Here is a 23,656-nt window from a genome sequence, read left to right as displayed (position 1 = left end):
GCTCTTCTTGTAGGGCAGTCAGGGGTGCCTGTGAAATGTCACATATGTCACCAAGGGGAGTGGGTGAAGGGGGGGTGCAAGGCGCCAGCTTTTGCTTTGTCCTCAGCCAGCCTCTTGCTCCTTAGAGTTGAGGGTTTAAGCAATTTTTCATTTCTTAGCAAAGCCTTAGAAGCATTATTATACAGAAGCCAGAAACAGCCGGGTTAAACACAGATTTTCGCTATTCGTTATCCTGTTATGCTGCTTGCTGACTCCCTTATCTATGGTCAGCTAGCTACAGTTTCTCAGTTAGCATAAGCTGGTTATAAAAAGAATGTTAAAACTTATAGGCTATAGTATAATTCTGACCTGGGATCCTTCAATTTGATGTGGAAAATGTTCCATATGCCCTTGAAAATAGTGTGTATTTCACTATTTTATTACAGAATGTTCTGAATATATCTGTTATATCGGTTACATCCATCTGGTCTAGTGTGTCATTCAAAGCCTTTTTTTCCTTGTTGACTTTCTGTTTGGATGATATGACCATTGATGTAAGTGGGATGTTAATGTCTCTTACTATTATTGCATTATAGGTTAGTTTCTTTATATTTGTTATTAACTGTTTAAAGTGCTCACATATTATGTAGGTAAATATTTACAATTATTATATCTTCTTGTTGCATTGTCCCCTTAACTGTTATATAGTGTCCTTCTTTCTCATTTTAAAACAACAGCTATTGTTTTAAAGTCCATTTTGTGTGATATATTTATTGCTACTATGGCTTTCTTCTGACATCCATTTGCATAATAAATGTTTCTTCATTTTCTCCCTTTCAATCTGCTGGTGTCTTTAGCTCTAAAATGATTCTTGTAGGCAGCATATAGATGGGTCTTGTTTTTTTTTTTTTTATCCCTTCTGTCACTTTATGTCTTTTTTTTTTCTTTAAAGATTTTATTTATTTTAGAAAGAGAGAAAGAGTGCATGCAAGTTGGGGGGGGGAGCGGAAGGAGAGGGAGAGAGAGAATCCGAAGCCAACTCAACACTGAGCGAGGACTCTGACTCAGGGCTATATCTTTTTTTTTTTTTTTAATTTATTTTTTATTTATTTTCAGCATAACAGTATTCATTATTTTTGCACCACACCCACTGCTCCATGCAATCCGTGCCCTCTCTACTACCCACCACCTGGTTCCCCCAACCTCCCCCACCCCCGCCACTTCAAACCCCTCAGATTGTTTTTCAGAGTCCATAGTCTCTCATGGTTCACCTCCCCTTCCAATTTTCCCCAATTTCCCTTCTCCTCTCTTAACTCCTCATGTCCTCCATGCTATTTGTTATGCTCCACAAATAAGTGAAACCATATGATAATTGACTCTCTCTGCTTGGCTTATTTCACTCAGCATAATCTCTTCCAGTCCCGTCCATGTTGCTACAAAAGTTGGGTATTCATCCTTTCTGATGGAGGCATAATACTCCATAGTGTATATGGACCACGTTTTCCTTAGTCATTCGTCCGTTGAAGGGCATCTTGGTTCTTTTCATAGTTTGGCGTCTGTGGCCATTGCTGCTATAAAGATTGGGGTACAGATGGCCCTTCTTTTCACTACATCTGTATCTTTGGGGTAAATACCCAGCAGTGCAATTGCAGGGTCATAGGGAAGCTCTATTTTTAATTTCTTGAGGAATCTCCACACTGTTCTCCAAAGGGCCTGCACCAACTTGCATTCCCACCAACAGTGTAAGAGGGTTCCCCTTTCTCCACATCCTCTCCAACACATGTTGTTTCCTGTTTTGCTGATTTTGGCCATTCTAACTGGTGTAAGGTGATATCTCAATGTGGTTTTAATTTGAATCTTTCAGGGCTATATCTTATGACAGATCATGACCTGCGCTGAAACCAAGAGTCTGACACTTAACTGACTGAGCTACCCAGGTGCCCCATGTCACCCTGTGCTTTTTAATTAGAGCGTTCAGTCCATTTACATTCAAAGTAATTATCGATATGTATTTATTACATTTTTATTACTTGTTTTGTAGTTGTTTCTGAAGACTTTCTTTGATACTTTCTCATCTTTCACTCCTTCGTGGTTTGCTGGTTTTATTTAGTGATATATTTGGGTTTCTTTCTCTTTTTCATTGCATATCTATTAGTGATTTTTGGTCTATGGTTTCTATTAGGTATATATATGACATCTACATATAGCAGTGTGTATTAAATTGATGGTCATTAAAGTTTGAACCCATTCTTTACTCCTCCCATCCCGTTATAGGTATAAGGTGTCATATTTTCCATTCTTTTTTGTGTGTGTGAGATTCTTGACTGATTTTTTAATAGAAATATTCTTTTTTGCTACCTTTGTGTTTCCTACCTTCATACTGTCATTTTTAGTTTATCCTTTCCACTCAAATAGTCCTCTTTAATATTTTTTGCAGAGCTTGTTTAGTGGTCATGAATTCTTTTGGTTTTTGTTTGTGTGGGAAACTCTTGCTCTCTCCTATTCTGAATGATAACCTTGCTGGTTGAGTATTGTTGGCCACAGTTTTTTACCATTCAGCTTTGAATATATCATGCCAGTCCTTTCTGGCTTGGAAAGTTTGTGCTGAAAAGTCTGCTGATAGCCTTGGGGTTCCCTTTGTATGCAGCTGTTTTCTTTCTTTCTTTCTTTTTTTAAGATTTTATTTATTTATTTGACAGAGAGAGATCACAGGTAGACAGACAGGCAAGCAGAGAGAGAGAGAGAGGGAAGCAGGCTCCCTGCTGAGCAGAGAGCCCGATGCGGGACTCGATCCCAGGACCCTGAGATCATGACCTGAGCCTAAGGCAGCAGCTTAACCCACTGAGCCACCCAGGCACCTCTGTATGCAGCTGTTTTCTTTCCTCTTGCTGCTTTTAGTATTTTTTCCCTGTTACTATATTTTGTCAACATGATTATGATTGTCTTGATGTGGATCTGCTTTTGTTGATTTTGTTGGGGGTTCTCTGTGCCTCCTAGATCTAGATATCTGTTTCCTTTCCCACATTAGGGAGTTTTCAGCTTTTGTTTCTTCAGATAAATTCTCTGCTTCCCTTTTTCTTCTTCTGCGACTCCTATATAATATTGTTATTGATGGAGTCACTGGGTTCCCTAAATCTGTTCCTGGTTTGCATAATTCTTTTTTCCCCTCTTTTGTTCAGCTTGATTACTTTTCACTACTGTCCTCTAGGTCATTCATTTGTTCCTCTCCTTCTTATAGAGTATTGTCATTCCATCAAATGTGTGTCTTATTTTTTTTATCGAACATGTTATCTCTGCTACGTTATTCCTTATCCCTGGGTTAATTGTTTCACTGATATCTTCCACTCTTTTGTCAAGACCAGTGAGTATCTTATAATCATTGCTTTAAATTCTCTATCAAGCATATTACTTCTCTTTTGCTTAGATCTCCAGCTGTGGTCTTGTCCTGTTCCGTGGCCTTGTCCTGTTCTTTCATTTGGGACAGATTCCTCTGTCTTCTCATTTTGTCTCTGTACCTGTTTCTCTGTGTTAAAAAGGTCAGCTGTGTTTTCTGTTCTTGACCGTAGTGGCTTTATGAATAGGAGGTCCTATAGTGCTCTACTGTGTAGTGTCCCATGTTCCCTAGGGCCTTTTGCTTCTGGGAGTTTTTCCAACGTGTTCTGCATGTGCTCTGCTGTTGTGTGCAGGCTGCTGTATCCTCCAGGTCAGTTGACTGTGGAAACTGTCTTTGCCTGTTCTGGGCAGTTTTTGGTCCCTGGCCTGAATGTGGTACATTTTTACTAGGTGTGCTCTGGTCTGCTTGTGAAATCAAACCTGTCATTGCTGCCACTGGAATCAAAAGCTCCCAGGTCTGGAGACAAGGTATTGGCAAGGATTAGAGCTTGTCTTCTGGGGGAGCTGGCTTGCTATGCTGGAACAGAGAAAAGCTGAGTGGGAAGGACCAATCTTCTGGAGTTCTGGGGCTGGGTGGGGAGTTTTGGTGTAAGTAATTTAGGTAGGGAGGGTGGGCCCTGCACTAGTTCCCACAGGTGGCCCTGTGCTTATGCTGACAGGTGAGGGAGGGAAGTGGCTCTTGCCATTCTTTGTTCCTAGAGAGGTCTCTCTGACTGCAAAGGCTACCTGTCTGTGACACTCTTTGAGTTGAGTAACTAACCTTCCCACTGTGTGCCCCAGGTGCCAGATCGTTATTTCCACACGGTAAGTTTACAGGCTCTTTGTCCTGTCTTCTTTCTAAGAGAAGATCCAGTGTCCTCCAAGCTCTCCCAGTCCTGCTGGTTATTTGGAATGGAAGATTCAGTTTATGGAACACAGATTCCGGGATTAACCAGAAAAGTATTCCACCTGCAAGATGAAAGCAAGGGGTTTTTCTGAGAAAAGATGTGGGGGGCAATTACCTATTTGGATAAAAGAAAAAAGTTAATTTTTATTCATGGGCAGAAGCAGTGTGATTACATTGTGTACAATTACAATTACATTGTGTACAATTGTGTTCTCTTGGTGTTAATAAATGAAATTATTCCTCCTATGCATTAGTTATTCTGTCTTCAGAAAGTCCACAGCCAGCAATTTTATTGATCAAGATGTCGTTGCCCTGTTGATTTTACAGATAATTGCTTGTAAAACAGTTGCTGCTTCTGGGTCAGACCAAGGGTCTTTTTGCCCAGTTCAAGATTATTAGATCACTAGCCATTTGATTTTTTTGTTGTTGTCTTTTTAAGTTTGTTTATTTATTTATTTGACAGAGAGAGAGAGAGTGAGAGTGAGAGAGAACAGCAGGGGGTGTGGGAATGGGAGAGGGAGAAGCAGGCTTCTCGCTGAGTGGGGAACCCGATGCAGGGCTCCATCCCAGAAGTCTGGGATCATGACCCGAGCCCAAGGCAGATGCCCAGTGACTGAGCCACCCAGGTGCCCCTAGCTATTTGTTTTGGAAGGGAAAATGGAGTCTGTCTTTCTTTTCTTTCCTTCCTTCCTTCCTTCCTTCCTTCCTTCCTTCCTTTTTTTTTTTTTTTAAGAATTTATGTATTTATTTTAGAGAGAGAGAGAGTGTGTGTGCATGAGAGCACAAATAGTGGAGACAGAGAAGCAGGCTGCCCATTCAGCAGGGAGCCTCATGCGGTGCTCGACCCTGGGATCATGATCTCAGCCAAAGGCAACCGCTTAACCAACTGAGCCACCCAGGCTCCCTGAAAATGGAGATTTTCATGGGGTGCCTGGGTGGCTCAGTCGGTTAAGCATCTGTCTTTGGGTCAGGTCATGATCTCGAGGTCCTGGGATCGAGCCCCTGCAGCAGGCTCCCTGCTCAGCTGGGAGCCTACTTCTCCCCTCTCCCCCACACCCTGTTCTCTCTCTTTCTCAAATAAATAAGAAATTTTAAAAAAGGAGAAAGAAAGAAAAGGGAGCTTTTCTTAAAAATGAAGTCTCATATCCAAAAATTTTATACAATTATACAATATTAAATTATAAAAAAGAATTTAAAGTTGTACATATAGGAAAGTTACTTGGTAAAAAATATTTATAGATATGAAATATGTAGTAGCATTTCTCTCCATTGTAACTATGAGATTTATGAAAGGAGTTTCTTGTCAGTTTAGTTAAGTCTTCATTTAACACAATGACTGGCACATGAATGGCGCTCAGTAGCTATTTGATGAAAGAATAGTAAATACTTAATAAGTGATAGCAGTGATACTTTATGGTTGCACAGAAGAAACACACACAGGATGCCTTAAGTTTGTGTTACTCTAAGGATCCTCTACATGTGTTAACTCTGCCTCTAGAGGAGGGCAGTCTTGTGCTAAGGAATATATTAATCCTATGATCTTCAAACTGAGTATGAATGTTTTAGCATCTGCAGGACTTTGGATGTGGTCGAAAGATAGTCACTGTTAGTCATGTTTTCTTCAAGGCTTACTTTATTAAATTTCTATATCTACTGAACAGTATATCAATAACCATCTTTTCAAAAGCATTTAAACGATCACTAATTTTGATTAGTATAAATTCCTTAAGCTGTTTAAAGTTCAGTTGCAACTTTATTAAGTGTGATACTGTAATTTATAGTAAATAAATGAATTTGTTCTTCACAGCCTTTTCTGGTACAGAGCTTCTAAAACCCTTGCAATTTACTAAGCATAGAGACCTATCAAGATATTTTTTGTTTTGTTAATGCAGTGGCTTTGGGAAATCATTAGATAACCAAAGCCTGGGCTGCTTGCTAGTGGCCCCAATCAGGTGATTGGCGGGTAAGAACTTTTAGTCCCCCTCCAACTTTTGTGGAGGGAAGGTTTGGAGGTTGAATCAGTTACCAGTGGCCAATGATTTAATCAATCGTGACTACTGTTAAATTTAAAAAATTCAACAGAGTACATTTTAAAGATTCAATTAGCTTTATTAAATGCTTCATGAATGTGGCAGCATCCCATTGTTGCTGAGCCCTGAAATCTGCCCTTTTGCCCTATGAAGCCGGTGGTTATATGCTTAGTTCTCAAGGAGGGGACATCCAGGGAGTATTATATCATAAATATCTTTGAATTTCTACTTGTACATTTCTACTCCCATGATTTCTCTGGTACTTATCATTCAGTTCAGTATTAACAGGGAAATTTACAGGCAGTCGTGAAACCCTTTAAGAATGGAGCAGTGAGCATGTATTTAAACCTTATCGGAACTATTCAGGCTATAAGTCAGCCTTTGGGGCTAAAGGTGAACATTTTTCTGCTTCTATCCTTGATCGCTTATCAAGCAGCCTGCATCCCCCATTCATGTAGCTAGTACTAGGGGGAAAAAAAAAAAGTTAATAATTCTTGCAGGGCTGTAGAAGACTATGCCTATGTGTGGCGTGTGGAAATGCGTGACAAAGTAGTTTAGTTTATATGAATAAAGAAGTATATGCCCAATCTATCACAATCTAGCAAGTAGGGAGAATCCACAAAGAGCTACAGAAAGAAGTTTTGTTTTGTTTTAAAGATTTTATTTATTTATTTGACAGGCAGCGATCACAAGTAGGCAGAGAGGCAGGCAGAGAGAGGTGGAAGCAGGCTCCCTGCTGAGCAGTGAGCCCCATGCTGGGCTCCATCCCAGGACCCTGGGATCATGACCTGAGCCAAAGGCAGACACTTAATGATTGAGTCACCCAGGCACCCCAGAACTAAATTTTTTTAAGTGATATAGAGATACCACAAATCTATAAGAGGAAAACATAATTCAAAAGAAATTGAACAAATAATATATAGAGATTGTTCATAGAACAGGAAATAAAAATGACTTTAACTATGAGTTTATTAGTCTTCTCAGGCTGTCCTAACAGAATAATACAGACTGGGTAACTTTACAGAAATTAATTTTGGCATGCTTCTGGAAGGTAAAAGTCCACCAGGTGTCAGCAAGTTGGTTTCTGGAGAGAACTCTATTTTTTATTCAGTTAAGTTGACCTGTCACATGGTATTAGTTTTAGATGTACAATAAAGTAATTTGTTATATGTATATATTGCAAAATGATTGCCACAATAACTTTACTTATCATCCATCACATTGTTAGAAAATTTTTTGAATACAAGTCTACTCTCCTAGCTGCTTTCAGATATATCAGGTTGTTGCAAGTGGCAAAATTTCTTTCTTTTATAAGGCTAAATAATATTTGCTTGTGCGTATGTACAAACATGTGCGCGCGTGTGCGCGCGCGCATACACACACACACACACACACACACAGGCACACAGTTTCTGTATCCATTCATTCATTGATGGATGTGTAGTTTGATTCCCTGTCTTAACTGTGCTAAATGCTGCTGCAGTGAACATGGGGTACAGATATCTTTTCAAGATAGTGATTTCTTTCCTTCAGTAAATACCCAGAATTAGAATTGCTGGGTGGTTCTGTTATATGGTGGTTCTGTTAAGTCTTTGAGGAAACTGGTGTTTTCCATAGTGGCTATACCAGTTTACATTCCCAGCAACAGTACAGAAGCATTCCCCTTTCTCCACATCTTCACCAACACTTGCTACTTCTTGACTTTTTGGTAAGAGCTACTCTAGTAGATGTGGTGATATCTCACTGGGGTTTGCATTGCCTTGGTTTGCATTTCCCTGATGATAAGTGGGTGTTGGGTGCCTTTTCATCTACCTGTAGGTCATCTGTATGTCTTTGGAAAAATGTCTTTTGAGAGCCTCTGTTAAATTTTTAATTGGATCTTTTTTTTCTATTGAATCATATGAGTTCTTTGTATATTTTGGATAATAACCCCTTATATATTATTTGCAAATGTTCTCTCCCATTTCATATTGACTTTTTAATTTGATCTAATCTCACTTGTTTAGTTTTGCTTTAGATGTCAAATCCAAAAAATCATCAGGAAGGAGGTCTATGAGCTCAATCTCTGTAGTGTCCTTCTTTACCTGTTGTTACAGTCCTTGTTTTAGAATTTATTTTGTCCAATATAAGTATTGCTACCCTGGCTTTGTCGTCAATTCTGTTTATATGGTAAATGCTTTTTTATCCCTTTATATTCAATCTGAATGTGTCTTTAGGTCTGAAATTTAGTCTCTTGTATGCTGCATGTCTTACATTTTTATTCATTTCATCACCCTCTATCTTTTGATTGGAGCATTTAGTCCACTTACAAAGTTTAGTCCATTTACAATCAAAGTAAGTTTGAAAGTTACGTAGTGATATTTGTTTTATGGTTGTTTTGTAGTTCATGTTCCTTTCTTCTCTCACTGTTTGCTGGCTTTTGTTAGTGATATACTTGGGTTCCTTGGGTGGGATTTTGAGGGGTTTTTTTTTTGCATATTTATTACAGGTTTTTAATTTTTGATTACCGTTAGATTTCTATATAACATCATTGTGTATAGCAGTCTATATAAAGTTAATAGTCACGTCACTTTGAACCCATTCTATTTTTTCTTTTTTTTTTTTTTTTTTTTAAGATTTTATTTATTTATTTGACAGAGAGATAGAGATCACAAGTAGGCAGAGAGGCAGACAGAGGGAGAAGGAGAATCAGGCTCCCTGCCGAGCAGAGAGCCAGACGTGGGGCTTGATCCCAGGACCCTGAGATCATGATCTGAGCGGAAAGCAGAAGCTTAAACCACTGAGCCACCCAGGTGCCCCCTGAACCCATTCTAAAATTACTAAATTTTTTCTTCTCTCCTCCCCCCCATGTTTTAGATAATGATGTCATATTTTACATCTTTTTATTTTGTAAATCCCTTGACTGATTTTCATAGATATACTTAATTTTACTGCTTTTGTGCTTCCTACTTTTCTTATTCCTGTTAATGGTCTTTTCTTTCTGCTCAGAGTCCTCTTTAACATTTCTTGTAAGGCAGGTTTAGTGGTGATGAATTTCTTTAACGTTTGTCTGGGAAAGTTTATTTCTCCTTTTATTTTGAATGATAGCCTTACTGACTAGAATATTTGGGGCTACAGGTTTTTTCTTTTAGTACTTTGAATATATCATGCCATTCCCTCCTGGCCTGCATAGATTCTGTTGAAAATCTAATTGTCTTATAGGTTTCTCTTGTATGTAACTGTTTTCTCTTGCTACTTTTAAAATTCTCTCTTCTTCACTACTTCTTTTGCATTGAAATGACGTGTTTTGGTGTGGATCTTCTTGAGTTGATTTTGCTGGGGGAATCTTTATGCCTCCTGGATCTGTATTTTTATTTCCTTTCCCAGATTCAGAAATTTTTCAGCTATTATTTCTTTTTTTTTTTTAAAGATTTTATTTATTTGCCAGAGATAGAGAGAGAGAGTACACACAAGCAGGCAGAGAGGCAGGCAGAGGCAGCGACTAGAGAAGCAGGCTCCCCGCCGAGCAAGGAGCCCGATGTGGGACTCGATCCCAGAACCCTGGAATCATGACCTGAGCCGAAGGCAGCGGCTTAACCAACTGAGCCACCCAGGCGTCCCTCAGCTATTATTTCTTAAAGTCAGATTTCTCCTTTCTTTGTCTCTTCCCCTTCCGGGATACCTATACTGCAAATGTTATTATGCTTGATAATGTTGCTGAGTTCCCTTAGTGTATTTTTATTTATTATTATTTTTCTTCTTATTCAGCTTTATTGCTTTCCATTACTCCAGGTTGCTGATCCACTCTTCTGCTTCCTCTAGTCTACTATTTATTCCATGTAGTGTATTTTTAAAAAAAGATGTTATTTATTTATTTGACAGAGAGAGAGAGATCACAAGCAGGCAGAGAGGCAGGTGGCGGGGTGGGGTGGAAAGCAGGCTCCCTGCTGAGCAGAGAGCCCAGTGCGGGCCTCAGTCCCAGGACCCCGGGATCATGACCTGAGCCAAAGGCAGAGGCTCAAACCTCTCAGCCACCCAGGCGCCCCATCATGTAGTGTATTTTTAATATCCGTTATTAGGTTCTTCATCTCTGATTCATTCTTTTTTATGTTTTCTCTCTCAGTTGAGTATCTCACTGAGGTCCTCCATTCTTTTCTCAAGTCCAGTTAGTATCTTTATGACCACCACTTTAAATTCTTAGGTATTTTACTTATTTCATTAGCTCTTACTATGGTTTTGTCATGTTCACTCATTTCCTCTGTCTCCTCATTTTGTCTCTGTGTTTGTTTCTCTGTGTTAGGAAAGTTAGCTAGGTCTTCTGCCTTTGAAAGTGGTGGCCTTATGGAGTAGAACTGGAGTGTCCTGCTGTATAACACCCCCTGTTCATTAGAATCTGGCACTGCAGGGGACTAAAGTTCAGGGGAATTCAGTTCAAGGACACTTTAGAGGTGTGTGTCCTACTCTTTGTAGCTGAGCCATATTTGCCTTCAATCTAGTCATCTGGAATGGCCCTGTTGTGAGCAGGGTTTTGTCCCTGTGTTAATGGGCCAGTTTGGGGCTGCCTTGGGCTTGAGTTGGGCACACCAGGCATTTGCCGGAGCTGTGGTAGCCCCAAACTCAGGGGACTCTCCCTGTGTTGATCTCTGAGAAGTTTTTTGGGTGGGCAAAACCTGCAGTCAGACCAGATGTCTGCCCCCAGCTACTGCTGGGCCCGCAGTTGAACTGATGTGTGTGGTTAGCTTCTCTCCTCAGGGCAAGAGTCACTTTGGTGTGGTGCTGGTTTCTTTTTGGGCTGCTTGTACACTGTCAGGTTCTGGCAACGCTTTGGAAGGACTCCTGCTATAGACGGGTTGGAGTAGGCAGTTCCACAGGAGAGCCGCGAGGGGGAAGGGACCGTTCGCATGCTAGGTGGAGAGTGTTTGCATTGGGTCCCACAGGTGTCCATGTATCTCGGTTGGGGGTCAGAGAAGGTAAATGGTGGCCGCCAGCTTCTCTGTTCTTGGAGAAGTCTGAAAATCCCTGCCCCTCCAACACACCTTCCAAAATTAACCAATAAATCCTTAGCAAATACCCCAGGTGCCTCACACCACTGCTTGTATGCTGTATTTCAGTGTGGCTGTTTGTAATGGTATCTGTTTTAGGGCGGGAACTCCGTTTCTTTCAGACCCCAGCTATTGATTTTTTTTTATTTTTTTTTTATTTTTTAATTTTTTTTTAAGATTTTATTTATTTATTTGACAGAGAGAGATCACAAGTAGGCAGAGAGAGAGAGAGGAGGAAGCAGGCTCCCCGCTGAGCAGAGAGCCCGATGCGGGACTCGATCCCAGGATCCCGAGATCATGACCTGAGCCGAAGGCAGCAGCTTAACCCACTGAGCCACCCAGGTGCCCCTATTGATTTTTTTTTAAATTAAGATTTTATTTATTAGACAGAGATCACAAGTAAGCAGAGAGGCAGGCAGAGAGAGAAGCGGAAGCAGGCTCCCTGCTAAGCAGAGAGCCCAATGGGCGCTCCATCCCAGGACCCTGAGATCATGACCTGAGCCAAAGGCAGAGGCTTTAACACACTGAGCCACCCAGGCATCCCAAGCTATTGATTTTTAAAGTTCCCAGTGTTAAGCCTTATTGTAAGAACTTTGTAAAAGTTGTAAAATCTCCCTACACTTTCAAAACCAAATGTTATGGGGATTCATCTTCCCAGTGTGCGTCCCCCATGCCTGGAGTGCCTGGTGAGGGATCTGCTCCTCTCCCCGATTAGTGCCTATGGAGGGTGTACCTCCCTCTCATGGACAAGCTTGGTTCCTAACCAAATCTCTGCCTTTCTTAGTACTTTTGATGTGGCCTGTTCTCTGCATCTGCTTGTACAGAGTCTGTTCTGCCAGTCTGTTCATTTTCTGGATTATTTACCTTGATGTCGGTGTTATCTGGGTGTATCTGTGGGAGGAGGTGAGGTTAGGATCCTCCTACTCCACCATCTTCTCCAGAATTCTACTTAAGATCTTTGTTTCTTAGTGTAAGTGATTATTGCTATGATCTTCCCACTTAGAATGGTGTTATAGTTCATCCCATAAGTTTTGCTGTTTTTCTATTTTCATTTGTCTCAGTATTTTTATTTTTATTTTTTTAAAAGATTTTATTTATTTATTTGACAGAGATCACAAGTAGGCAGAGAGAGAGAGAGGAAGAGAAGCAGGCCTCCTGCTGAGCAGAGAGCCCGATGCAGGGCTCGATCCCAGGACCCTGAGATCATGACTTGAGCCAAAGGCAGAGGCTTTAATCCACTGAGCCACCCAGGTGCCCCTTGTCTCAGTATTTTTAAATTTCTCCCTCTCTTTTTAAAAGATTTTATTTTATTTTATTTTATTTTTTAAAAGATTTTATTTATTTATTTGACAGAGATCACAAGTAGGCAGAGAGGCAGGCAGAGAGAGAGAAAGGGAAGCAGGCTCCCCACTGAGCAGAGAGCCTGATGCGGGGCTTGATACCAGGACCCTGAGATCATGGCCTGAGCCGAAGGCAGCAGCTTTAACCCACTGAGCCACCCAGGTGCCCCTAAAGATTTTATTTTTAAGTAATCTCTACACCCTATGTGGGGCTTGAATCTACAATCCCAAGATCAAGAATCACATGCCAGGCAGGTGGCCCTTAAAGTTCTCTTTTGATTTCTTTTCTGACCCATGGGTTGGTTAGGAGTGTATTGTTTACTGTCCACATATATGTAAGTTTTCTTCTTGTGATTGATTTCTAATCCTTTTTTTTTTTTAATATTTTAGGTTTTTTTGGTTTTTTTTTTTTAAGATTTATTTATTTATTTATTTGACAGAGAGAGAGAAATCACAAGTAGGCAGAGAAGCAGGTAGAGAGAGAGAGAGGGGAGGAAGCAGGCTCCCTGTGGAGCAGAGAGCCCGATTCGGGGCTTGATCCCAGGACCCTGGGATCATGACCTGAGCCAAAGGCAGAGGCTTTAACCCACCGAGCCACCTAGGCGCCCCATCTAATTCTTTTTTTTTTTTTTTTAAGATTTTATTTATTTGACAGAGAGAGAGATCACAAGCAGGCAGAGAGGGAGGCAGAGAGAGAGGGGGACGCAGGCTCCCCGCTGAGCAGAGAACTCGATGCAGGGCTTGACCTCAGGACCCTGAGATCATGACCTGAGTGAAGGTAGAGGCTTAACCCACTGAGCCACCCAGGCGCCTCTGAAACTCACTCTGCTCATGCATCATCTCCTAATCTTACTGAGGATCTTTATGACCATTATTTTTATCTTTTAGTGAGATAAATAGGTTATTCCTGTTACATTGAGTTTTTTTTTTTTTTTTAAAGACAGATTTATTCAGCGTCATGATCAGACTATTACATTTAGCAATCAACAGCATGGGTGCAAAAAAAAAATCTACATTAAAACCCTTTGTTGGAATGCTTTACACTTTCCACAGAACAGAAACTAAAATAACCTGTTATACAATTAGTCACAAATATAGTCCTCAAGCTTTTTTGCCCATACATATGAGTATTGTCTAAAACATGTCTTCTTTCTAGCAGCTAGGCCCTGCCACCACTGTGTTTGGCTGAGTTCACAAATCTGTTGTAACCAGTAGCTTCCCTGTCACTTCTCTGGCTCTCCTCTCCCGCTAAGCTTTGTTTTCTGGCAGTAATTAAAACCTTCTGCCACTGCTGTAGGTGCTGCTGCTGCTGGAACCACCATAGCCACCTTGGTTTCGTGGTTTGGCGAAGTATTGGCCTCCACCACCATAAGGGCCAGAGCTTCTGCCTCCAAAATTGCCTATTTTCATGGGTCCAAAATTTGAGGATTGATTGTTGTAATTGCCAAAATCATTATAGCTTCCGCCACCTCCTAAGTTGCTTCCATCATTACCAAATCCGTTATAGCCATCCCCACTGCCACCATATCCATCACCACCACAACTGCCACCAAAGCCACCTCGACCACTGAAGTTTCCTCCACGACCAAAGTTGTCATTCCCATCAAAACCACCTCCACGACCACCACCAAAGTTTCCAGAACCACTTCGACCTCTTTGGCTGAATGAAGCACAAGCCATCTCTTGCTTAGAGTGCTTTCTTTCCTTCACAGTTGTGGCCATTCACAGTATGGTATTTTTGAATGACAATCTTGTCTACAGAATCATGGTCATCAAATGTTACAAAAGCGAAACCCCTCTTTTTGCCACTGCCTCAGTCAGTCATGATCTCAATCACTTCGATTTTCCCATACTGTTCGAAATAATCTCTTAGATGATGTTCTTCAGTGTCTTCTTTAATGCCACCAACAAAAATCTTTTTCACAGTTAAGTGGGCACCAGGTCTTTGAGAATCTTCTCTTGAGACAGCCCTCTTTGGCTCCGCAACTCTTCCATCCACCATGTGTGGCCTTGCGTTCATGGCTGCATCCACCTCCTCCACAGTGGCATATGTGACAAACCCAAAGCCTCTGGAGTGCTTGGTGTTTGGATCTCTCATTACCACACAGTCCATAAGTGCTCCCTGTTGCTCAAAATGGCTCCTCAGACTCTCATTGGTTGGTTCAAAGCTCAGACCTCCGAGGAAGAGCTTCTGCAGCTCTTCAGGCTCTTTGGGAGACTCTGACTTAGACATGACGGTGGTGGGAGGGGAGACTTGAACGATGCTTACTTGGCAGCGTCCACGGGCAGAAAGCTACATTGAGTTCTTTTAATCGGGTTTTATCTTCTTTATTTTGAATCGTATTCTTTTGTTTTCATTTTTCTTTTACCTTATTAGTTTCTGTGCATTAGATAAAACAGTTACCTCTCCCAGTTTTAAAGGAGAGGCCTCACTGAAGAGATGAAACTTACTGTTGAATCCTGCTTCAGCTCTCAGATCTTCCAAACCTTTTTGATTATTCATGTAGCGATTTTGTTATTGTTCACTGTGGCTCCCAGTAGTTGTGTGTGCTGAGCCTCTTCCAGTGTGTGATTTTCTTGTCAATCTGATGTATAGGAATTGCTCAGCTGGTTTCTGGATTCCTTCCAGAGGTTATTGTTTCAGGAGCCTCCTGTTTTGTCATCACAGACTAGAGCCCCCAGAACTCTCTTTTGACTGCCACCTTTCTGTGTCTTCACATGGTCTATATTATATATATTATTTGCATTCTCAGAGCAGAGTGGCGTTTGGTGTCTCTTACTTCTTTTTTATGGACATTACCCTTTTGAATTATTTAACTTTAATTACCCCTTTAAGGCTTGGTCTCCAAATACAGTTATTTTGGTGTTAGGGCTTCAACATGTGAATTTTGGCAAAACAACTTAGTCCATAAAAATGTGAAAAGAGGGGCACCTGGGTGGCTCAGTGGGTTAAGCCGCTGCCTTCGGCTCGGGTCATGATCTCAGGGTGCTGGGATCGAGTCCCGCATCGGGCATTCTGCTCATCAGGGAGCCTGCTTCCTCCTCTCTCTCTCTCTGCCTGCCTCTCTGTCTACTGTGATCTGTGTCTGTCAAATAAACAAATAAAATCTTAAAAAAAAAATGTGAAAAGATATCCTCACTGATAAGGACAAAATGTTAATTAAACGTAAAATTTTTACCTAGCAAAAGTTTAGTATCAGCTAGATTTGTCAAGGTGAGGGAAAATATTTTCATACATTACTGGTGTTCATGTTAATTGATATATGCTTTCTGAAAGGCAGTTCAGTAATATGCGTCAACATTAAAATGAACCCTTAGGGGCACCTGGGTGGCTCAGTGGGTTAAAGTTTCTGTCTTTAGCTCAGGTCATGATCCCAGGGTCCTGGGATCGAGCCCCCCATCAGGCTGTGCTCGGCAGGGAGCCTGCTCCCCCCTCCCCCTGCCTGCCTCTCTGCCTACTTGAGATCTCTGTCTGTCAAATAAATAAAAATAAAAGAAAAAAATGAACCCTTAATGAAAGCTTTTGAAATACAATTTACATAATATAGTTCACCCATTATAAATGTGTAACAATCGTTTTTTAAAAAATAACAGTGGGGGCACCTGGGTGGCTCAGTGGGTTAAGCCTCTTCCTTCGCCTCAGGTCATGATCTCAGGGTCCTGGGATCGAGCCCCCATCGGGCTCTCCGCTCAGTGGGAGGCCTGCTTCCCCCTCAGTCTCTGCCTGCCTCTCTGCCGGCTTGTGATCTCCCTGTCAAATAAATAAATAAAATCTTAAATAAAAATAAAAATAAAAATGGAGCTTTATTTTGTTTTAAAGATTATTTATTGAAAGAGACAGAACATATAGTGGGAGAGGAAGATCAGAGGGAGTAACAGACTTCCCCCTGATGATCGGGGAGCCTGATGCAGGGCTTGATCCTGGGACTCCAGGATCATGACCTGAGCAAAAGGCAGATGATTGACTGAGACACACAAGCACACCATTTCAGTCATTTTTAGTAAATTTATTAGTTGTGTAACCATTACCATAATTGGATTTTATTTTTATTTTTATTTTTTTAAAGATTTTATTTATTTTTTTGACAGGCAGAGATCACAAGTAGGCAGAGAGGCAGGGAGAGAGAGAGGAGGAAGCAGGCTCCCCGCTGAGCAGAGAGCCAGATGCGGGGCTCGATCCCAGGACCCTGGGATCATGACCTGAGCTGAAGGCAGAGGCCCTAACCCACTGAGCCACCCAGGTGCCCCCCATAATTGGATTTTAAAATGTTTTTATTATCCTAAAAAGATCGATGTGCTGTTTACAGTCAGTCCTTGCTCACACTCTCACAGAGGCAGTACCTGAAGTGCATTGTATATGTGTAGATTTCCCTTTTCTAGAAATTTGATGTATATGAAAATGTATATTCTTCTTTTGTTTGGTTTCTTCAACTTAGCATAATGTTTTTGAGGTAAACCTGTGTTGTATCACTGATCAGTACTTCCATTTTATTCCTGAATTGTATTCCGTTATATAGTTTTACCCCATGTTGTTTATCCATCCTCCGCTCAAGAAGTATTTGGGCTGTTTTCATTGTTGGGCTGTTTATGATTTTTTAAAAAAAGATTTTATATATTTATTTGACAGAGATCACAAGTAGGCAGAGAGGCAGGCAGAGCAGGAGGGGAAAGCAGGCTCCCCGCTGAGCAGGGCACCCGATGCTGGGCTCAATCCCAGGACTCAGGGATCATGACCTGAGCTGAAGACAGAGGCTTTAACCCACGAAGCCACCCAGACACCCCAGCTTTTGCTAATTTTTATAACTAAGTTATTTGCCTTCCTAATATTGAGTACTAAGTTATGAGAGTCTTCTACATGTTTGTTAGAAGTCCTTTATCAGATTTATGATTTGTAAATATTTTCTCCCAGTGTAAGTATTTTGGAATGTGTTTTCATTTTCTTTTTTTTTTTAAAAAAAGATATTTATTTATTTATTTATTTGACAGATAGAGATCATAAGTAGGCAGAGAGGCAGGCAGAGAGAGAAAGAGAAGGAAGTAGGCTCCCCTCTGAGCAGAGAGCCCAGTGTCGGGCTCGATCCCAGGACCCTGAGATCATGACCAGAGCCAAAGGCAGAGGCTTAACCCACTGAGCCACCCAGGTGCCCCTGTGTTTTCATTTTCTTAAAAATGTCTTTTGCATAGCAAGGTTTTCGAATTAAGTACAATTTATGAATTTTTTTCATTTAATGTTTGTTTTTGATGTCAAACTAAGAAATTTTTGCTCAATTCCAAGTCACAAAGATTTTGTCCTGTGTTTCTTTAGAAGATTTCTATTGTTTTGGCTCTTATACTTTTATAGTGATCCATTTTATTTAAGTTTTATTGCATATCATATTAGGCATGGATCTTAGTTCTTTTTCTTTTTGTATGTGGATGTATAAATGTATGAGTATGATTTTTTGAAAAGACTAGACTTTCCCCATTGAGTTACATTGGCATCTTTGTGAAAAATCAGTTTACCAGGGCACCTGGGTGGCTCAGTGGGTTAAGCCTCTGCCTTCGTCTCAGGTGGTGATCTCAGGATCCTGGGATGGAGTCCCACATCAGGCTCTTTGCTCAGCTTGGAGCCTGTTTCCCCCTCTCTCTCTGCCTGCTGCTCTGCCTACTTTTGACCTCTCTCTCTCTGTGTCAAATAAATAAAATCTTTTTAAAAAAAGATTTTTTTAAGTTTTTTTTAGATTTTTTTGTTAAGATTTTATTTATTTATTTGACAGAAAGATCACAGGTAGGCAGAGAGGCAGGCAGAGGTGGGTGGGGAAGCAGGCTCCCTGCTGAGCAGAGAGCCCAATTCGGGGCTCGATCCCAGGACGCTGAGATCATGACCTGAGCCAAAAGCAGAGGCTTAACCCACTGAGCCACCCAGGCACCCCAAATAAATAAAATCTTTTAAAAAATCAGTTTACCATAAATACAAGGGTTTCTTTTTCAACTTTCTATTTCATTGAGATATATGGCAGTCCTTATGCCAATACCAGACTATCTGAATTACCGTAGTTTATAAATTTTGAAATCTTGTAGTGTAGGTTCTCCATTATCTTTCAAAAGTGTTTGGCTATTATAGGTTCTTTATATTTCCCCATAAAATTCAGGATTCTTTTGTCATTTTTTTACAAGAAAGCCTGCTGGGATTTTACTAGGAATTTTTGTTGAATCCGTAGATCAATTTGGGTGGAAATGCCTTCTTAATTATTGAGTCTACTATCCCTCCACTTATTTGGATCCTTATTTTCTCTCAGCATCCTTTTTTGGCTTTTCTTGTACAGTCTTATACTATTTTTTTAAAAAATTTTATTTATTTGAGAGAGAGTATAAGAGTGGGGAAAGGGTCAGAAGGAGAAGTAGACTCCCCACTGAGCGGGGAGCCTGATGTGGTGCTCTATCCCAGGACCCTGAGATCATGACCTGAAGGCAGATGCTCAACTTACTGTGCCACCCAGATCCCCAGGTCTATGTTGTTAAATTTATTTCTAGGTGTATTGTTTTTCATTCTGTTGTAAATCAAAGTGTTTTATTAGTGTTTTCATTTTCATAGTCTGCATATAGTATATAGAAATAGCATTGATTTTTGTGTATTAGCTTTGTATCAGTGACCTTCCCAAACCTGCTTATCAATTTTATAATATTTAGCCGTATAATATTTTGTAAGTCGCTTTGTATTTTCTGCATCCAATTGTCAGACTTTTTCTTAAAAGATCAAATAGTGGGGCGCCTGGGTGGCTCAGTGGGTTAAGCCACTGCCTTCGGCTCAGGTCGATCTCAGGGTGCTGGGATCGAGTCCCGCATCGGGCTCTCTGCTCAGCGGGGAGCCTGCTTCCTCCTCTCTCTCTCTGCCTGCCTCTCTGCCTACTTGTGATCTCTCTCTGTCAAATAAATAAATAAAATCTTTAAAAAAAAAAAAAAAAGATCAAATAGTGATGATTTCAAGACTGTGGCCATGTGGTATCCTTTGCAAGTACAGTTGACCCTTGAACAAAATGATTTAACCTTCATGGGTACACTTATATCCCCCCCCCAATAAATACAGTACAGTACTGTAAATGTATTTTCTCTTATGATTTTCTCAATAACATTTCTTCTCTAGCCTACTTTATTGTAAGAATACCATACATTATATATATATATATAACATACCAAACGTGATAATCAATTGCATCTTATCAGTAAGTCTTCCGGTCAACAGTAGGTTATTAGTATTAGTTTGGATAGAGTCCTTAGTTACACACAGCTGTTCGACTGTGCAGGAGTCAGCACAGTTGTTCAACTCTGTTGTTCGACTCTGACATGAAAGCATTATTCAGCAATACTACATAAATGAATGGGCAGGGCTGTGAATCAGTACTTTATTTCCAAATTTACGTACTCTTTGTATTTGGTAGGTAAACCGCAGGCTGTAGTTCTCTAATCCCTTTTTTATATACATAGTTATGTCATTTACAAATAAACACCATTTGTGTGTGTGTTTCAGTTTATAATCCTTTCATATCTTGTTGTCTTTTAACATTGGATAGAAAATACTGTAGAAGATAAATGAATAGTGTAGAATCGGTAATCTTTGTCTTACTCCTTATCTTAGGGATAAAGAATTCAACATTTCACTGTTAACATTATTCTTAACTGTAGAATCTTTTGTAAATGCTCTTTATCACGATAAGGAAGTTCTCTTCAAATCTCCCATTGTTGAATATTTTTTAAAAATCTCAAATGTTTAAGTGCTTTTTAATCATTTATGATAAAACATCATCATGAGACTTTTGTCCTTTATTCTTTTAATAAGGAATATTATATTAATTGGCCTTTAGCTGTAAACCAATCTTGCATTCTTGGGATAAATCCCTTTGGTCATGTTTTATAATCTTTTTTGTTAGTTGCTAAATATGGTTTGTAGTTTTTTTTTTTAAGTAAACTCTATCCCAACCTGGGGCTTGCACCAATGACACCAAGATCAAGTGACATGCTTCACTGACTGAGCCAGCAGGTGCCCCTAATTTGCTTCTTTTTTTATTTTTCTTTTTCTTTAGTGACCTCTGTGCCCAACATGGGGCTAGAACTCACTCATGACCCTGAGATCAAAAGTTGCATGCTGTATTGACTGAGCCAGCCAGGGTCTCCTGGTTTGCACCATTTTTTGTTTGTTTGTTTAAAGATTTGTACCTCTATGTTCATGGGTATTTTGGTCTCTAACTTTTATGGTGACTTTTTCTAGTTTTAATACTGGGGCAATACTGGCTTCATTGAATGAATTGAGAAATATTCCCTCCTTTATTTTCTGAAGGAAATTGTGAAGAATTGGTATTATTAAAACAAACAAACAAACATCTCACAAAGAAGCCATGTAGCCCTAGGCTTTTCTTTTGGGGAATTTTTTAGACTCTGTTTCTAAGACTATGCCCATTTTCATCGTGGCTTCGCATGAAATTAAAATTTTTTCTTTTATGCGTCTGGATTTTAATAACATTGAAAACTTTCCTTTTCATCCAGCAGCACACCAGTCAGTTCTCAAACATTTCCCTTGCTCCTCCATCCACTCACCACTCTCTCCAGTGACTCTTTTGTTTCTCCCCACCAACCAATGTAAGTCTGCTGAGTACATCTTCTGAAAAATCAAGGAAACATGATCCCTACAACCAAGGATATAATTTTCCAGAATCTGACTCTAAAGAAATGGAGATCTGTGTTTGCCCTGATGGAGTATTCAAGATACGTGCAAGGAGGAAACTGCAAGAAAATACAGATAGAATGCAATGAAATTAATAAAATGATATGCAAACAAAATGACACTTACTTCAGAGAATTAGAAATAAGAAAAGAACCAAAGAGAAATACTGGAACTTAAGAGTACAATTAAGTGGGCGCCTGGGTGGCTCAGTGGGTTAAGCCACTGCCTTCAGCTCAGGTCATGATCTCAGGGTCCTGGGATCGAGTCCTGCATCGGGCTCTCTGCTCAGCAGGGAGCCTGCTTCCTCCTCTCTCTCTCTCTCTGCCTGCCTCTATGCCTACTTGTGATCTCGCTCTGTCAAATAAATAAATAAAATCTTTTAAAGAAAAGAATACAATTAAGTAATAAAATGAAATACAGAGATCAGCAGACTTGACCAACCAAAGGAGATAAACTGTAAACTCGACAAGAGGTCATTTCAAACCATTTAGTTAAAAGAAGAACAAAGAAAGAAATTAAAATGGTTAAGAAAGCCTATATGAATTAAGGGAGACCATGAAGAAAAGAAATTTATATATTCTGTGGACTCCTGGAAGGAGAAGAGATGGAGAAAGGGACAGAAAGCTTATTTAGAGAAATAATGACTGAGAGCTCCCCAAATCTGAGGAACAATTTGGACAGTCAAGTTTAGGAAGCTCATAGGTCCTTGGAGAAGGAGATCTTCTCCAAGATGCATTATAGTAAAACGGTCTAATAACAAAGACAAAGAAAATTTTAAAGCAGGAAGACCAAAAAAAAAGTCCTCATCTAGAAGGAAACATACATGAGGCTATCAGTGGATTTAACATTGTAGGCCAGGAAAGAGTGGGTGTATATATTCTAATGGTGAAAGAAATAAGCTGCCAATAAGAATACGTTATCTAGCCATTGCTTTAGAAATGGATGAGAAGAGACTTTCCCAGATGAACAGCTGAGGGAGTTTACCACTTCACCCGCCTTACAAGCAATGCTAGAAGGAGTTACTCAAACTTAAATAAAATGGCACTAATTAATAATATGAAAAAATATGAAAATGTAAAATACATTAGTATAGGTACATATATACTCAAATTCCATTATTTGAATATTGTAATATGGTGCTGTTATAACCATTTGTTTTTAGTATAACTGTTAAAGGACAAAAGTATTAAAAAATAACCATGGCTACAATCATTTGTTAATGGATACACATTTTTTAATGGATACACATTAAAAAATGTAAACGGAGACCTGAAAAATAAAATGTGTGTGCTCAGTTTTGCAGCACATATACTTAAAAATTGGCATGATTCAGGGGTGCCTGGGTGGCTCAGACGGTTAAGCATCTGCCTTCGGCTCGGGTCATGATCCTGGGATCCTGGGATAGAGCCCCGCATCGGGCTCCCTGCTCGGTGGGGGGCCTGCTTCTCCCTCTCCCTCTCCTGATGCTTGTTGTTCCCTCTCTCACTGTCTCTCTCTCTCTCTGTCATATAAATAAATAAAACCTTTTTAAAAAATTGGCATGATTCAGAGAAGATTATCATGGTCCCTGCACAAAGAATGACACGAAAAATGAAAGGTGTGTACGGGGATAAAAGAGTAGAGTTTATATGCATTCTAAATTGATTTATCAGTGTAAAAGAGACTATTATATCTGTAAGTTGGTTTATGTATGCCTCGTGGTAACCAAACAGCAAAACCAATAGTAGATAAAGAAAAGGGAGTCAAAGCATAGTACCACAGAAAATCATCAATTCACAAAGGAAGACTGCCAAAAAGGAAGAAAGGAACAAGGGTACTATAAACAGCCAGAAAACAATAAAATGTCAATAATAAGACCTTATCTATCAATAATTACTTTAAATATAAGTGGATTAAATTCTCAAATTGAAGGCATAGTGTTGTTGAAAGATTGTAAGAATAAGACCTAATTGTATCCTGCTTATGAGAGACTCCTCTCAGTATTAAGGACATATATAGGATAAAAGTGCAGTCAAATGCTCTACCACTGAGCTATACCCCCTATATAGGATAAAAGTGAAGGAATGGAAGAAGATGTTCCATGCAAGTGAAAACCAAAATATAGGGTAACTGTACTTATATTAGAAAAAATACACTTTAAAGTGGAAAGCTTTAACAAGAGAGGGTCAGTCCATCAATTGACATCAACTGAAGGTCAGTTCAGCAAGGCATAGTAATTGTAAATATACATGCAACATTGGAGCTTCTCAGTATATTAAAAAAATAGCAGATATGAAAGGAGAAATAGATGGAAATACAATAATAGTAAT

General features: G+C 39.9%; 1 long non-coding RNA gene and 1 pseudogene across 1 annotated transcript in view; both read left to right on the top strand.

Moving 5' to 3' along the window:
* LOC131817832 (uncharacterized) overlaps positions 1–23,656 on the top strand; it is a 69,716-nt gene that overhangs the window by 5,867 nt on the left and 40,193 nt on the right. The window lies entirely within an intron of this gene.
* LOC131819009 (U6 spliceosomal RNA) lies at positions 22,864–22,961 on the top strand (annotated as a pseudogene).

This window comes from Mustela lutreola, chromosome 16, assembly GCF_030435805.1.
Source record: "Mustela lutreola isolate mMusLut2 chromosome 16, mMusLut2.pri, whole genome shotgun sequence".
NCBI classification, from domain to species: Eukaryota; Metazoa; Chordata; class Mammalia; order Carnivora; family Mustelidae; genus Mustela; species Mustela lutreola.
Note: the sequence above shows the minus strand (reverse complement) of the source record. Positions and strands in the feature narration are given on the sequence as shown.